The sequence below is a fragment of the Salmo trutta genome, chromosome 13 (genome assembly GCF_901001165.1).
Source record: "Salmo trutta chromosome 13, fSalTru1.1, whole genome shotgun sequence".
Lineage (NCBI taxonomy): Eukaryota > Metazoa > Chordata > Actinopteri > Salmoniformes > Salmonidae > Salmo > Salmo trutta.
The window spans coordinates 35,912,602-35,925,620 of NC_042969.1; the positions used below are offsets into that span (position 1 = coordinate 35,912,602).

Genomic DNA, 13,019 nt, shown 5'->3' on the forward strand with positions numbered 1-13,019 from the left:
TGAGTCCAGTGTCTTCAGTGGGAAGGAATTAACTTTTCTTCAGGCTCTAGAAATGTCCGCAATTATTTTTACTTCTTCAGTTTCTCTCTCTCTTTCTCGCTCGTTCTCTCTCTCTCCTCACTAAAATCCATTAATATTTTGATGTAAATTTGCTCTGTGTGTAATTAATTAAAATATTACTACATTTGAATATTCTGTCCTGCTGGAATACATCTCAACAAGATATTAACAGATATTTGGATTGCACTGGATAACTTGGCAAAGATGAGAAAATGTGCTCAAATTACCCTTGTATTGCTGTAGCAATTTCTCATCAGATATCAGGTTATAGTTAGAATTACACATTAACTACACTGTATTATTTATTACAATATGTTAATATCATATTGATTAAGATTGATATAGGTTCTTCAACTCATTACAGGAAAAAGTAACCAAGTGGGAGGTAGTGGTAACCCCAGAGGGCTTTTGAGAAGTCATTCATTATGAGTTCAATAGTAAAGAGCTGAAATCCACTTTTGGTCAACATTATGTCTTCATACTTATATGAAATGATGTCCATAAATTGTAAAAGTATACCCCTTTAATGGGATTCATTAATTGAAGTACATTTCTAGATTTAAAGTGAGCAGATATTTACATATTAATCCCTGAATGTGATGTGTTAGCAGTGAAATGACTGGGATGACGTGTGTCCATAATAAATAAGTGTGTAAACAGGGGAATAGGAGAGATTTAGAGACCATCCAAAGGGAAGGACCATTCCTTGACACTTCGTCTCTGAGCTCTGAATACGGTTGATGGTTGGTTCACTGGTTACGACAACACCATTTAACCCCCTCTACACTAGGTTCATCATTTACATTAGCTACGTTCATGATTTCAACTAGCCTCTAAAGAGGCATGATGTCATGAGGTTTCTATCTCTCCACTGACCCTTTACTCTGTTGGCTCCATTTCATACTGAGATACAACACATCATGTGAAATAGGAGACCCCCCCCAGACTGAGATACAACACATCATGTGAAATAGGAGACCCCCCCCCTCCCCAGACTGAGATACAACACATCATGTGAAATAGGAGACCCCCCCCTCCCCAGACTGAGATACAACACATCATGTGAAATAGGAGACCCCCCCCCTCCCCAGACTGAGATACAACACATCATGTGAAATAGGAGACCCCCCCCAGACTGAGATACAACACATCATGTGAAATAGGAGACCCCCCCCCTCCCCAGACTGAGATACAACACATCATGTGAAATAGGAGACCCCCCCCTCCCCAGACTGAGATACAACACATCATGTGAAATAGGAGACCCCCCCCAGACTGAGATACAACACATCATGTGAAATAGGAGACCCCCCCCCTCCCCAGACTGAGATACAACACATCATGTGAAATAGGAGACCCCCCCCTCCCCAGACTGAGATACAACACATCATGTGAAATAGGAGACCCCCCCCCCCAGACTGAGATACAACACATCATGTGAAATAGGAGACCCCCCCCCAGACTGAGATACAACACATCATGTGAAATAGGAGACCCCCCCCCCCCAGACTGAGATACAACACATCATGTGAAATTGGAGACCCCCCCCCAGACTGAGATACAATACATCATGTGAAATAGGAGACCCCCCCCCCCAGACTGAGATACAACACATCATGTGAAATAGGAGACCCCCCAGACTGAGATACAACACATCATGTGAAATAGGAGACCCCCCCCAGACTGAGATACAACACATCATGTGAAATAGGAGACCCCCCCCTCCCCAGACTGAGATACAACACATCATGTGAAATAGGAGACCCCCCAGACTGAGATACAACACATCATGTGAAATAGGAGACCCCCCCGAGACTGAGATACAACACATCATGTGAAATAGGAGACCCCCCCAGACTGAGATACAATACATCATGTGAAATAGGAGACCCCCCCCAGACTGAGATACAATACATCATGTGAAATAGGAGACCCCCCCCAGACGGAGATACAACACATCATGTGAAATAGGAGACCCCCCCAGACTGAGATACAACACATCATGTGAAATAGGAGACCCCCCCCCAGACTGAGATACAACACATCATGTGAAATAGGAGACCCCCCCCCCAGACTGAGATACAACACATCATGTGAAATAGGAGACCCCCCCAGACTGAGATTCAACATATCATTTGAAATAGGAGATTCCCCCATACTGAGATACAATACATCATGTGAAATAGGAGACCCCCCCAGACTGAGATACAACACATCATGTGAAATAGGAGACCCCCCCAGACTGAGATACAACACATCATGTGAAATAGGAGACCCCCCCCAGACTGAGATACAACACATCATGTGAAATAGGAGACCCCCCCCCCAGACTGAGATACAACACATCATGTGAAATAGGAGACCCCCCCCCAGACTGAGATACAACACATCATGTGAAATAGGAGACCCCCCCCCCAGACTGAGATACAACACATCATGTGAAATAGGAGACCCCCCCCCCCAGACTGAGATACAACATATCATGTGAAATAGGAGACCCCCCCAGACTGAGATACAACACATCATGTGAAATAGGAGACCCCCCCCTCCCCAGACTGAGATACAACACATCATGTGAAATAGGAGACCCCCCCCTCCCCAGACTGAGATACAACACATCATGTGAAATAGGAGACCCCCCCCCCCAGACTGAGATACAACACATCATGTGAAATAGGAGACCCCCCCCAGACTGAGATACAACACATCATGTGAAATAGGAGACCCCCCCCTCCCCAGACTGAGATACAACACATCATGTGAAATAGGAGACCCCCCCAGACTGAGATACAACACATCATGTGAAATAGGAGACTCCCCCAGACTGAGATACAACACATCATGTGAAATAGGAGACCCCCCCCCAGACTGAGATACAACACATCATGTGAAATAGGAGACCGCCCCCAGACTGAGATACAACACATCATGTGAAATAGGAGACCCCCCCTCCCCAGACTGAGATACAACACATCATGTGAAATAGGAGACCCCCCCCCCCAGACTGAGATACAACACATCATGTGAAATAGGAGACCCCCCCCCCCCAGACTGAGATACAACACATCATGTGAAATAGGAGACCTCATGGCTATGTGTGTTTGACGTGTTTAATCTCCCCCACTAATGTTCTCTCTTGTTGTATGTGAGTGTTGTATTACGTCAGCAGAACACCTGCTATGGGCTTGATGTATGAGTTCTGCAATAACAGACCGACAATGGATTCCTTGGTTCCACATGCCCTGCAGCCTCACACGCCCTGCAGCCTCACACGCCCTGCAGCCTCACACGCCCTGCAGCCTCACACGCCCTGCAGCTTCACACGCCCTGCAGCCTCACAACAGAGGCTTGGTTACACACTGTCACACCCTGATTTGTTTCACCTGTCTTCGTGATTGTCTCCACCCCCCTCCAGGTGTCACTCATCTTCCCCATCATCCCCTGTGTATTTATACCTGTGTTCTCTGTCTCTCTGTTGCCAGTTCGTCTTGTTTGTTCAAGCCTACCAGCGGTTTTTCTATCAGCTCCTGCTTTTCCCCATCTCTCTTTTCTCGTCCTCCTGGTTTTGACCCCTGCCTGTCCTGAGCCCGCCCAACTGACCACACTGCCTGCCTACCATCCTGTACCTTTGCCCCGTCTCTGGATTATCGACCTCTGCCTGACCCTGACCCTGTACCTGACCACTCTGCCTGTCCTGACCCTGTACCTGACCACTCTACCTGTCCTGACCCTGACCCTGTACCTGACCACTCTGCCTGTCCTGACCCTGTACCTGACCACTCTACCTGTCCTGACCCTGACCCTGTACCTGACCACTCTGCCTGTCCTGACCCTGACCCTGTAACTGACCACTCTGCCTGTCCTGACCCTGACCCTGGACCTGACCACTCTACCTGTCCTGACCCTGACCCTGTACCTGACCACTCTACCTGTCCTGACCCTGACCCTGTACCTGACCACTCTGCCTGTCCTGACCCTGACCCTGTACCTGTACCTGACCACTCTGCCTGTCCTGACCCTGACCCTGTACCTGACCACTCTACCTGTCCTGACCCTGACCCTGTACTTGACCACTCTGCCTGTCCTGACCCTGACCCTGTAACTGACCACTCTACCTGTCCTGACCCTGACCCTGTACCTGACCACTCTGCCTGTCCTGACCCTGACCCTGTAACTGACCACTCTACCTGTCCTGACCCTGACCCTGTAACTGACCACTCTACCTGTCCTGACCCTGACCCTGTACCTGACCACTCTGCCTGTCCTGACCCTGACCCTGTACATGACCACTCTACCTGTCCTGACCCTGACCCTGTACCTGACCACTCTACCTGTCCTGAGCCTGACCCTGTACCTGACCACTCTGCCTGTCCTGACCCTGACCCTGTACCTGACCACTCTACCTGTCCTGACCCTGTACCTGACCACTCTGCCTGTCCTGACCCTGACCCTGACCCTGTACTTGACCACTCTGCCTGTCCTGACCCTGACCCTGACCCTGACCACTCTACCTGTCCTGACCCTGACCCTGTACCTGACCATTCTGCCTGTCCTGACCCTGACCCTGTACCTGACCACTCTGCCTGTCCTGACCCTGACCCTGTACCTGACCACTCTACCTGTCCTGACCCTGACCCTGTACCTGACCACTCTGCCTGTCCTGACCCTGACCCTGTACCTGACCACTCTGCCTGTCCTGACCCTGACCCTGTACCTGACCCCTCTGCCTGTCCTGACCCTGACCCTGTACCTGACCACTCTGCCTGACCCTGACCCTGTACCTGACCACTCTGCCTGCCCCTGACCCTGACCCTGTACCTGACCACTCTACCTGTCCTGACCCTGACCCTGTACCTGACCACTCTGCCTGCCCCTGACCCTGACCCTGTACCTGACCACTCTGCCTGCCCCTGACCCTGACCACTCTGCCTGACCACTCTGCCTGCCCCTGACCCTGACCCTGTACCTGACCACTCTGCCTGCCCCTGACCCTGACCCTGTACCTGACCACTCTGCCTGCCCCTGACCCTGACCCTGTACCTGACCACTCTGCCTGCCCCTGACCCTGTACCTGACCACTCTGCCTGCCCCTGACCCTGACCCTGAGCCTGCCATCCTGTACCTGTGCCTCTGTTGCTGTAATAAACACTGTTACTTCAACACGGTCTGCATCTGGGTCTTACCTTGATTCCTGATACACAGCTCCTGCTGTCAGAGGCTTGGTTACACAGGCCCTGCTGTCAGAGGCTTGGTTACACAGGTCCTGCTGTCAGAGGCTTGGGTACACAGGTCCTGCAGCCTGGCACAACATCAGTGCTCCTACCTTGGCATCAATCTGATCAGTTCTCCTACCCTTGGCATCAATCTGATCAGTGCTCCTACCCTTGGCATCAATCTGATCAGTGCCCCTACCCTTGGAATCAATCCGATCAGTGCTCCTACCCTTGGCATCAATCTGATCAGTGCCCCTACCCTTGGAATCAATTTGATCAGTGCTCCTACCCTTGGCATCAATCTGATCAGTGCTCCTACAGTACCCTTGGCATCAATCTGATCAGTGCTCCTATCATTGGCATCAATCTGATCAGTGGTCCTACAGTACTATTGGCATCAATCTGATCAGTGCTACTACCCTTGGCATCAATCTGATCAGTGCTCCTACAGTACCCTTGGCATCAATCTGATCAGTGATCCTACCATTGGCATCAATTTGATCAGTGCTCCTACAGTACTATTGGCATCAATCTGATCAGTGCTCCTACCCTTGGCATCTACAATATCAATTTAATGCATGTATCTATGTGTCACCGAAATCAATAATTAATTATATTGAATATCTCTTAATACCTCTTTGTTGGCAAATGTTTTCTGTAGGCCTATAAGTTCTCTACTGAAGTCTGCCTGTTCTGTAGAACCTATAGGTTCTCTACTGAAGTCTGCCTGTTCTGTAGAACCTATAGGTTCTCTACTGAAGTCTGCCTGTTCTGTAGAACCTATAGGTTCTCTACTGAAGTCTGCCTGTTCTGTAGGCCTATAGGTTCTCTACTGAAGTCTGCCTGTTCTGTAGAACCTATAGGTTCTCTACTGAAGTCTGCCTGTTCTGTAGAACCTATAGGTTTTCTACTGAAGTCTGCCTGTTCTGTAGAACCTATAGGTTCTCTACTGAAGTCTGCCTGTTCTGTAGAACCTATAGGTTCTCTACTGAAGTCTGCCTGTTCTGTAGGCCTATAAGTTCTCTACTGAAGTCTGCCTGTTCTGTAGGCCTATAAGTTCTCTACTGAAGTCTGCCTGTTCTGTAGAACCTATAGGTTCTCTACTGAAGTCTGCCTGTTCTGTAGAACCTATAGGTTCTCTACTGAAGTCTGCCTGTTCTGTAGAACCTATAGGTTCTCTACTGAAGTCTGCCTGTTCTGTAGGCCTATAAGTTCTCTACTGAAGTCTGCCTGTTCTGTAGAACCTATAGGTTCTCCACTGAAGTCTGCCTGTTCTGTAGAACCTATAGGTTCTCTACTGAAGTCTGGCTGTTCTGTAGAACCTATAGGTTCTCTACTGAAGTCTGCCTGTTCTGTAGAACCCATAGGTTCTCTACTGAAGTCTGCCTGTTCTGTAGAACCTATAGGTTCTCTACTGAAGTCTGCCTGTTCTGTAGAACCCATAGGTTCTCTACTGAAGTCTGCTTGTTCTGTAGAACCTATAGGTTCTCTACTGAAGTCTGCCTGTTCTGTAGAACCTATAGGTTCTCTACTGAAGTCTGCCTGTACTGTAGAACCCATAGGTTCTCTACTGAAGTCTGCCTGTTCTGTAGAACCTATAGGTTCTCTACTGAAGTCTGCCTGTTCTGTAGAACCCATAGGTTCTCTACTGAAGTCTGCCTGTTCTGTAGAACCCATAGGTTCTCTACTGAAGTCTGCCTGTTCTGTAGAACCTATAGGTTCTCTACTGAATTCTGCCTGTTCTGTAGGCCTATAGGTTCTGTAGGCCTAATAGCATAATGGGTTCTAAATAACGATATAACAACACATTGTAGACAATCTTTATCAATGAAAAGTATTTTACAATAAGTAATATACATAACCAGAAATAACCATTCGGTGTCCTTGAAATCTACTAAATCCGGACTATTTGCAGTTGACTTGGACTATTGTAGGAGGAAACAAAAATGCGAACTGTGTATGTTGTGATATTTTCAGTATCTTTCTTTGGAGAAGCTTGAAGTGGTAGTATGAATAGTGAAGGGGGCGGTAGGGAGAGGAAAATAGACGAGAGAGGGGGTAGACTGAGGGCGGACGATACTACTGGAGCATTAAACGGTGGAGGATAGAGACAGACTGGTTGGTTTGGGGACCGAGAGAGCCGCCGCCTGACTTTCTCCAGTCGCTCTAAGGTTTGTAAAAACAACCGATCAATTAATTCTGATGAACAACAATTTACCACAGCTGGAACACGTTTTGACTTTCCACTTGACTGGTGCTGAAACCAGCTAGGGTTACTGGTAGTGCGAACTGAAGTCGAAAATGGAGAAAGGGTTGGGTACGCGATGGTTTCAAGGCGTGTTGAGCTGTTAGTTTCAGCACCATGTTGTTGGAAGAAGACAAGAGTGCTCATGGTTGTTGCCTATTTTGACACCATAATCTCGCCGTAGGTGAGGGGGAATTTGTGTCCTCCTCAAAGCTATTGAGCGCGGCTGAGAAAGGAGAGATGCGTGTGTGTAACGCTGATGTTTTTCCCGGAATGGGCAGTTGTTGTGCATGCATTAGAAAGTCTATTGAGATGCTCTATTCGATGAGCGATTGGTTGGAACAAAATATTGACATGTCTTTAGTGTTGTTCAAGTTGTACACGCATGTTATATGTTGTATGCGTAGACCAACGTGTTTTTGTTGGCGGTGTAGGTTACCAGTCTGTTGAAATGGAACACATTCAGGTTATGGACACATTAAATATTTGATGTGATGCTAAATTGATTAGCCAATATATGCATGCTATATGCACTCACACTGTGTGTGTGTGTGTGTGTGAGAGAGAGCGAGAGAGAGAGAGAGAGATAGTATACAGACTACAGAAACATCCAGTACACTGGTCCACCAATTAGACCATGTTAATCCTTGTTGTTGAGAAACTAAAGGATGAGTTCAACATTTACAGTCAGTGCCAGCGTTTCACCATTAGCCTACCAATGGTAATACTTTTGACAGTTGCTTTTAGCTGAAGCAACATCCTCCTAGCCTAGCAGAGCTTGGAGGCAGCCGACCCTACAGTTCATTCATGCAACCCTCATTCATGTTAAGTGCGAGAACCTTTTGGATAAAGATGTCATAATATGCAGTGAGGTCATATAGATTGCTTTGTTTACATCCGATGCTAAAATGTTCAAGTAATACACCTACAGTACATGTTGTAATAATTGTATAGCTGTAATACTAGCCTACAGCCTGCAGCAGCTGCTGAGGAGGAAATGCCACACAGGCTTGCCTGTCACCTAGTTGGAAAGATATTAATTGTCTTGTCAATAGTGGGTTGACGATGACAGATGTGGAGATGGAGTGTTTGATGATTCCTGTGTGCGTTCTATTCTGTTAGCAGTGTAGCAGAGGAGATAGAGGGAGAGAGTGAGAGAGGGAGAGAGGGGAAGAGAGAGAGGGGGGAGAAGGAGAGAGAGAGGGGGAGAGAGAAAGAGAGAGAAAAGAGAGGGGAGAGGGGGAGAGAGAGGGGGATAGAGGGAGAGAGAGGGGGAGAGAGAGTGTGAGGGAGAGAGAGAGAGAAAAGAGAGGGGAGGGGGGAGAGAGAGATAGAAAGAGGGAGGGGAGAGAGAGAGAAAAGAGAGGGGGATAGAGGGAGAGAGAGGGGGGAGCGAGAGAGAGAAAGAGGGAATGGGAGAGAGAGAGAGAGAGAGAGAGAAGAGGCCTAGCTGCAGGCAGGGACTGAGCTGCTGAACCACAGAGGACTCAAACTGATTAATTATTAATATAATCTCCCACAGAAATAAATCTCAATCAAGATGTTGTGAGATGTTTATAATGCAATAATGAAAACAATAAAAACTACTGTTACAATTACCTGGACAAATTGTCCCTGTAGGAGCCTGTGATGAGGATGTTGCCATGCAGGTTCAAAGGATTTGCCTCGATCTGTATTTCCGTAGCCAGTAGACATAGTGTTTGCCAAATGGCACCTTATTCCCTATATAGTGCACTACTTTTTTACCAGTGTTCCAAATGGCACCAGATTCCCTATATAGTGCACTACTTTTTAACGGTGTTCCAAATGGCACCCTATTCCCTATATAGTGCACTACTTTTTACCGGTGTTCCAAATGGCACCCTATTCCCTATATAGTGCACTACTTTTGACCAGAGGAGCTGATTGTAATTGAATAGAGCTTCTAGAGCTGAAATGAAACCAGGTAAGTGATAATGATTCTTATCTATAGCTGAAATGGTATGCTGTTCGTCCCAAAGAACTTCATGGATAGAGCTTCCAATCTATCAAATCAAATCCAAATTTATTTGTCACGTGCGCTGAATACAACAGGTGTAGACCTTACAGTGAAATGCTTACTTACAGGCTCTAACCAATAGTGCAAAAAAGGTATTAGGTGAACAATAGGTAGGTAAAGAAATAAAACAACAGTAAAAAGACAGGCTATATACAGTAGCGAGGCTATAAAAGTAGCGAGGCTAGATACAGTAGTGAGGCTATAAAAGTAGCGAGGCTACATACAGACACCGGTTAGTCAGGCTGGTTGAGGTAGTATGTACATGTAGATATGGTTAAAGTGACTATGCATATATGATGAACAGAGAGTAGCAGTAGCGTAAAAGAGGGGTTGGCAGGTGGTGGGTGGGACACAATGCAGATAGTCCAGTTAGCCAATGTGCGGGAGCACTGGTTGGTCGGCCCAATTGATGTAGTATGTACATGAATGTATAATTAAAGTGACTATGCATATATGATAAACAGAGAGTAGCAGCAGCATAAAAAGAGGGGTTGGGGGGGCACACAATGCAAATAGTCCGGGTAGCCATTTGGTTGCCTGTTCAGGGGTCTTATGGTTTGGGGGTAAAAACTGTTGAGATGCCTTTTTGTCATAGACTTGGCACTCCGGTACCGCTTGCCATGCGGTAGTAGAGAGAACAGTCTATGACTGGGTTGGCTGGGGTATTTGACCATTTTTAGGGCCTTCCTCTGACACCGCCTGGTGTAGAGGTCCTGGATGGCAGGCAGCTTAGCCCCAGTGATGTACTGGCCGTACGCACTACCCTCTGTATCGCCTTGCGGTCAGAGGCCAAGCAATTGCTGTACCAGGCAGTGATGCAACCAGTCAGGATGCTCTCGATGTTGCAGCTGTAGAACCTTTTGAGGATCTCAGGACCCATGCCAAATCTTTTTCATTTCCTGAGGGGGAATAGGCTTTGTCGTGCCCTCTTCACGACTGTCTTGGTGTGTTTGGACCATTCTAGTTTGTTGTTGATGTGGTCACCAAGGAAATTGAAGCTCTCAACCTGCCCCACTACAGCCCCGTCGATGAGAATGGGGGCGTGCTCGGTCCTCCTTTTCCTGTAGTCCACAATAACCTCCTTAGTCTTGATTACGTTGAGGGATAGGTTGTTATCCTGGCACCATCCGGCCAGGTCTCTGACTTCCTCCCTATAGGCTGTCTCGTTGTTGTCGGTGATCAGGCTGACTGTTAGTTGAAATGGTAGTTGAAATAGTTGAAATGGTATGCTGATGGTCCCTAAGAACTTCATGGATAGAGCTTCTAATCAATCTGAAATGGTATGCTGATGGTCCATAAGAACTTCATGGATAGAGCTTCAAATCAATCTGAAATGATATGCTGATGGTCCATAAGAACTTCATGGATAGAGCTTCAAATCAATGTGAAATGATATGCTGATGGTCCATAAGAACTTCATGGATAGAGCTTCTAATCAATCTGAAATGATATGCTGATGGTCCATAAGAACTTCATGGATAGAGCTTCAAATCAATCTGAAATGATATGCTGATGGTCCATAAGAACTTCATGGATAGAGCTTCTAATCAATCTGAAATGATATGCTGATGGTCCATAAGAACTTAATGGATAGAGCTTCTAATCAATCTGAAATTATATGCTGATGGTCCCTAAGAACTTCATGCCGGCTCAAAGGATGTTAACTGTGGGCTTACCTTTCCTTGCCAGACTTGTCTTGCTGTAAAGTGCCTAGACATTTGAAAATAAAAATGCATGCACGGAGGTGTACACACACACACACACCCACACACACACACACACACACACACACACACACACAGCACAGTAACACACACAGTAGTGACCAGGTGAGATATACAGTTATGATGATGGGTGGTTCAACGATTGTATCCACAAGTAGTTAGCAGCACCTCGCTACGCCCGCAGTAACATCTACTAAACACGTGTACATGACCAATGACATCTATTAAACACGTGTACGTGACCAATGACATCTACTAAACACGTGTACGTGACCAATGACATCTACTAAACACGTGTACGTGACTAATGACATCTACTAAACACGTGTACATGACCAATGACATCTACTAAACACGTGTACATGACCAATGACATCTACTAAACACGTGTACGTGACCAATGACATCTACTAAACACGTGTACATGACCAATGACATCTACTAAACACGTGTACATGACCAATGACATCTACTAAACACGTGTACGTGACCAATGACGTCTACTAAACGTGTACGTGACCAATGACGTCTACTAAACGTGTACGTGACCAATGACGTCTACTAAACGTGTACGTGACCAATGACGTCTACTAAACGTGTACGTGACCAATGACATCTACTAAACATGTGTACGTGACCAATGACGTCTACTAAACGTGTGTACGTGACCAATGACGTCTACTAAACACGTGTACGTGACCAATGACGTCTACTAAACATGTGTACGTGACCAATGACGTCTACTAAACATGTGTACGTGACCAATGACGTCTACTAAACACGTGTACGTGACCAATGACATCTTCTACACACGTGTACGTGACCAATGACATCTACTAAACGTGTACGTGACCAATGACATCTACTAAACACGTGTACATGACCAATGACATCTACTAAACACGTGTACGTGACCAATGACATCTACTAAACGTGTACGTGACCAATGACGTCTACTAAACATGTGTACGTAACCAATGACGTCTACTAAACACGTGTACGTGACCATTGACGTCTACTAAACGTGTACGTGACCAATGACGTCTACTAAAATTGTACGTGACCAATGACATCTACTAAACGTGTACGTGACCAATGACGTCTACTAAACATGTGTACGTAACCAATGACGTCTACTAAACACGTGTACGTGACCATTGACGTCTACTAAACGTGTACGTGACCAATGACATCTTCTACAGACGTGTAAGTGACCAATGACGTCTACTAAACGTGTACGTGACCAATGACGCCTACTAAACATGTGTACGTGACCAATGACATCTACTAAACACGTGTACGTGACCGATGATGTCTACTAAACGTGTACGTGACCAATGACGTCTACTAAACATGTGTACGTAACCAATGACATCTTCTACACACGTGTACATGACCAATGACATCTTCTACACACGTGTACATGACCAATGACGTCTACTAAACATGTGTACGTGACCAATGACGTCTACTAAACATGTGTACGTGACCAATGACGTCTACTAAACACGTGTACGTGACCGATGACGTCTACTAAGCATGTGTACGTGACCAATGACATCTTCTACACACGTGTATACGATCAATAAATATTTGATTTGACCTCACTAATATTTGCCCTTTTAGTGTTTACAGTAGCCTCACAGTACAGAACAACACTGCTGTTGTTGTTACACTGGGTTTTGCAGATGAGGACTTTGAATCGTTTTGACGGAGGCTAATTAGACCCCACAGTGTAG

General features: G+C 46.4%; 1 protein-coding gene across 1 annotated transcript in view; it reads left to right on the plus strand.

The window, feature by feature from the left end:
- The first annotated feature begins 7,372 nt into the window (after window positions 1-7,372).
- LOC115205727 (complexin-2) overlaps window positions 7,373-13,019 on the plus strand; it is a 41,602-nt gene continuing 35,955 nt past the window's right edge. Inside the window, exon 1 of the mRNA XM_029771997.1 lies at window positions 7,373-7,444. The gene's annotated coding sequence lies outside the window, so the exon portion shown is untranslated. The remainder of the gene's footprint in view (window positions 7,445-13,019) is intronic.